The sequence below is a fragment of the Symphalangus syndactylus genome, chromosome 13, assembly GCF_028878055.3.
Source record: "Symphalangus syndactylus isolate Jambi chromosome 13, NHGRI_mSymSyn1-v2.1_pri, whole genome shotgun sequence".
Classification (NCBI taxonomy): Eukaryota; Metazoa; Chordata; class Mammalia; order Primates; family Hylobatidae; genus Symphalangus; species Symphalangus syndactylus.
The window spans coordinates 84,981,259-84,986,616 of NC_072435.2; the positions used below are offsets into that span (position 1 = coordinate 84,981,259).

Genomic DNA, 5,358 nt, shown 5'->3' on the forward strand with positions numbered 1-5,358 from the left:
GAAGATAAGTCAATCTTTTAGAAAGTTTGAAGCAGATGAAAGGAGATGCTGGAGGAATTTTCTGAGCTCCATCAAGTTCGGGTTCCATAACTTTGTGCACTGCTTGGGTTGTAGCCAGTTATAGGAGCCTATGAGAGTACACAGTTTTTTCTTTTTTAAAAATATATATATCACCACACAATTTCCTACTCCTTTACCCTCCCAGATCCTACAGCTTTTCATCTAGATGTAACAACAGAAGTGTTTAAAAATAGAGGCACTGGGAGAGGAAAAAGGGTCTGGGATGTGAAGGAGACAGTTTTACTTTTGTTCAACAGCCACTAGAAATTAGTTTCAACTTTTCAGATCGAAGCTTATTGAGAGGTTTAACCTGCAGTTTGATGAAAAATTCAACCAGTGTGAAATTTTGGAATACAGAATATCTGTGAGTGAGGACACACAGACCTTCTATGATCCATTTTGTGGCTGAAACTTTGATTCAAAGAAGAGACAGTCCAGGCCAGGTGCGGGGCTCAAACCTGTAATCCCAGCACTTTGGGGGGCCGAGGTGAGTGGATCACCTGAGGTCGGGAGTTCGAGACCAGCCTGGGCAACATGATGAAACCCTGTCTCTACTAAAAAAATAGAAAAAATTAGCCAGGCATGGTAATGGGCGCCTGTAATCCCAGCTACTTGGGAGGCTGAGGCAGCAGAATTGCTAGAACCTGGGAGGCGGAGGTTGCAATGAGCCGAGATCACCCCATTGCACTCCAGCCTGGGCAACAAGAGTGAAACTCCATCAAAAAAAAAAAAAAAAAAAAAAAGAAAGAGACAGAGTTTGTGCCTCTAATTGTGCTTCCCCTTTCTTGGGAATAATAGTCCTGTAGGGCAGGGGAGGATAAATAAGAGCTTCTAGGGTTTAACTTAAAAATCAGACTATTTAAGCCCCTGGACCTCTGAGCCCTCCCATGTCCCCTTGCTCATGCTCTCTCTAGTTGGCTGTCAAAGATCTGCTCTTGCTGCACTGTCACTCTCCATTCTCCTCCCCCTGCTCAACTGGCTTCGGTCTATCCACCGTCCTCTCACTGCAGCTGCTACCACTGCTGCTCTCAGAGAGGTGTGGAGGGGTTTCCTCCTCACCACTGCTCACAGCTCTGTTTTAGGATCCCTCTGTTAGCCTGCCTCTTAGCTTACAGGCATTCTGCCAAAGAATATAGAGCATTTCCTAAAGGATGGGTAGAAGTGAGTTTGAGTGACACAATCATATGTCTCCCTAAACGGTTTCTTCTTCCCTACTAATAATAGGTATCAATAGGATTCTACGCATCTTGACCTTCTGCTACTTTAGGTGGGATCTAAAGAAAAGGGCATCTTCCCTTTTCTTTTTGGTGGAAGGATATTCATTGTGGTTTCATAGGTTTTCCATCTCAATATTTCTCTCAAGAACACTAGCAAGAGTGTGCTGAGCCCTGGCTACCCTGATGGCCCTGTGGGCACTGACCTGCACTCTGCACTCTCTGAGCCTGGCACCCCCGACCGTTGCCACTCCTGTCCCGAGTCTGTTCCCTGCCTCCCAGGTGATGAACAATGCCCTCTTCCAATGGCCCTCTGCCTTGATGTTGCTCCCCTGCCACCAAATCCTTACTTCTATGGCCCTTAGTGCCAACTTTGTGTCTTGAAAGAGTCATACCAAGTACACCATTAAACCAGTGAAGATGAGGAAGTCTGGGGGTGAAGACCACACAGGCCAGATCTGGGTGCATGGTATTGGCAGAGGCCACAAGCAACATTATTGCATGATTGACTTTTGTGTTTCTGGCCTCAGGAGGAGACCAAGTCAGGACCCTTTGAGGAGAAGGTTATCCAAATCCACTGTGATCCCTGTAGGTCAGCAGACATAGGTCTGGTTGCTGGGGGCAGCCAGAAACACTGGATCATCGCCACAGAAAACATACAGGCTGGAGATACAATCCTGAACTCTAACCACATAGGCCAAATGGCAGTTGCTGCTTAGGAAGGGGATGCATATCCACTTGGGGCTCTGCCTGTGGGGACCCTCATCAGCAACATGGAAAGTGAGCCAGGCCGGGGTGCCCAGTATATCTGAGCTGCAGAGAAGTGTGGTGTGCTACTGTGGAAGGTGAATGGCACAGCCATTATCCAGCTGCCCTCTAAGAGGCAGATGCAGGTGCTGGAAACATGCATAGCAACAATAGGCTGAGTATCCAACACTGATCATAACAAACAGGTCACTGGCAGAGCAGGTCACAATCGTTGGCTGGGCAAGAGGCCTTCCAGTGGGCTATGGCACTGCAAGGGGTGTTGGGCTGGCCGAAAGATTTGGCCACTACCCTTCATGAAGAGTTATGTGAAGCTGCCTTCTGATGCTGCCCAAAGCTGATATCCCTGTACTGTAATAATGTGCCCCCATCCTCTGAAAAAAAAAAAAAAAAAGAGCACTAGCAGATTCTTGAGCAGCTGGAACTCTTAGAAACTTGTTGTTTTACCCCAAGTTTCCAATATGAGTATGGTGATTAGATTCTCCTTCTCATCTTTTCTCTTTCACTGGCCCTCAAGGCACTTAAAATAAAGCCATTAATATTTCATGTTAAACCTTGGTTTTTATCATGCTCACTTCAGCAGCACATATACTAAAACTGGAATAGTACAGAGAAGATTAGTATGGATGACATGCAAATTCATGAAGTGTTATATTTTTAAAAGAATGAAATGCTGTCACTTACAGCAACATGGAGAAACCTGGAGGGCAATATGTTAAGTGAAATAAGCCAGGCACAGAAAGACAAACACCGTATACTCTCATTCATTTTTGAAATCTAAAAAGTTGTTCTCGTTGAAGTAGAGAGGAGAATAGTAGTTACCAGAGGATGGGGAGGGTAGGAAGGAGAGAGAGATGATGAGAGTGGTGGTCAACGTGTACACATTTACAGTTAGATAGGAGGAATAAGTTCTCATGTTCTTTTGCATACTAGACTGGAGATGACAATAAAATAGCTAAAAGAGAGGCTTTTGAACGTTCTTATCACAAAGAAGTAATAAATGTTAAAAGTGATGGCCATGTTAATTACCCTGATTTGGTCATTACACAATGTATACATGTGCAATCAAAACATTACATTGTATCCCATAAATATATATAATTAGTATGCATCAATTAAAATTTATGCATAATTAGTATGCATAAATTAAAACTTTTAAAAAAACTTGTTTTTTTATGCTATTGAAAACATAGTTCTACGCATTTTCTAAAATGCCACCTATGCCCTTCCTATTCAGAGCCTCTTCGCTTTAACACATATTGGCCAACTTGGGAACATAGAGGAGGAGCTAAAACATGAGGAATTGGTTTAGGAGGTAAGGGGAGATCCAGCATTCATGGCTCTGGGATTTGGTCATTTGTTCTCTTATTGGACTTTTTAAAAATAATTTCAACTTTTATTTTAAATTCAGGGTGTTTATGCGCAGGTTTATTACATGGGTATATTGCATGATGCTGAGGTTTGAGGTATGATTGATCCCATCATCTAGGTACTGAACATAGTTCCCAATAGTTAGTTTTTCAAAATTTATCCTCCTCCCTCTCTCCCTACCCTCTCTAGTGGTCCTCAGTGTCTAATAGTAAACATTTGCTACGTCTAAGATTACATGTTAATGATACTGGAGATTACACATGTGCAAGAGGCATAGCTAATGCTTCAAACAGTATAGAGATGGGAATAATTTACATAAAACAGAGGATCTGGGATAAAATCTATGTGCTTAAATTATAAATTTGGAATGTTTCCCTAAGGAGATGATATTTGAAGTTTTACAAGAGGCATTCATTCATTTAGTCATCAAAAATTTGTTAAGCACCTATGTAATAAACACTTCTAAGTGCTATAATAATAAAATATGAGTGAATGGGAATGGGGAGTTATTTGTTAATGACTCTAGAGCTTCAGTTTTATAAGATGAAGAGTTCTGGAGATGGATGGTGATGGTGGTTGCACAACAATATAACTGTTTGCTTTTTTTTGTTTGTTTTATTTTTGAGATGGAGTCTCACTCTGTTGCTCAGGCTGGAGTGCAGTGGAATGATCTCGGCTCACTGCAACCTCTGCCTCCTGGGTTCAAGCGATTCTTGTACCCCAGCCTCCTGAGTAGCTGTGATTACAGGCACCTGCCACCACACCTGGCTCTTTTTTTTTTTTTTTTTTGTATTTTTAGTAAAGATGGGGTTTCACCATGTTAGCAGGCTGGTTTCAATCTCCTGACCTCAAGTGATCCTCCTACCTCGGCCTCCCAAAGTGCTAGGATTACAGGCATGAGCCACTACACCCAGCCGTAACTGTTCTTAATACCATTGAACTGTACATTAAAAATGGTTAAGATAGTATATCTTATATTACGTATATTTAAGCACAATAAAAATTTAAAACAAAACAATAACAAAATAGATAAATGAATACATAATTTAAAAACATGAGGAAAAAAAGACCTTTGCCCTCTATGGAGCTCATAATCTAGCAGGGGGCAATAGACACTACATATTATATTATTTATACATTAGAAGGTCATAAATGCTAGAGGAAAGGTAGGGGGATTAGGCATCTCTAGGTTAGTTGCTATTTTTAAAAGAATTGTCAGAGTAGGCCTCTTACTCTTTGATCAAAGACATGGAGATGATGGAATTAGCTACATAAATATCTGGGTTCCAAAGCAGTGAGAACATCCAGTGCAAAAATCCTTAGGTAGGAGCATGCCTGGCACGTTCTAGGCATGTCAAGGAGGCCAGTGTGGCTGGGACAGGGTGGGGGCAGGGAGAGATAGGTAGGAGTTGAGGTTACAGTGGTGAAGGGAATTCAGATCATATGGGTTCCTGAGATCATTGGAAGGACTTTGGTTTCTACTCTGAGAGAAATGGGAACCATTGCAAAGTTTTAAAAAGGAGAATGGATGATGTGACATATTTTAAAAGGATAATTATTTACAGAGAGAATAGACTCAAGTGAAGAAGCAGGGTACCTGCTTAGGAGGCTGTTGTATTAGTCTTTGGGTGAAAGATGGTGAAGACTTGGACTAGAGCAGTAGCAGTATTCGTGGTGGGAAATGGTTAGATTTTTACATATTTTAAAGGTAGAGCCAACAGAATTTCCTAAAGGATTAGAGGTAGGGTGGAAAAAAGAAAAGTCAAGGATGACTCTAAAGTTTTTGACTTGAGCACCTGGACTGTTGGAATGCCATCATGGAAGAGGCTTTGAGTGAGCAGTTTTTTTAGGGGGAAGATCAGGAGTTCAGTTTTGAACACATTGAGTTAGCTCTGTTATTACAATTTGGTTTTTTAAGTTGCACAAGTGAGGGCCATGGAAAACATGA

The 5,358-nt window shown here is 41.8% G+C and overlaps 2 pseudogenes; both read left to right on the forward strand.

Moving 5' to 3' along the window:
• The first annotated feature begins 1,460 nt into the window (after window positions 1-1,460).
• On the forward strand, window positions 1,461-2,381 carry LOC129460497 (large ribosomal subunit protein uL2m-like; annotated as a pseudogene).
• Window positions 2,382-2,606: 225 nt separating this feature from the next.
• LOC129461309 (uncharacterized) lies at window positions 2,607-2,700 on the forward strand (annotated as a pseudogene).
• Window positions 2,701-5,358: the final 2,658 nt, after the last annotated feature.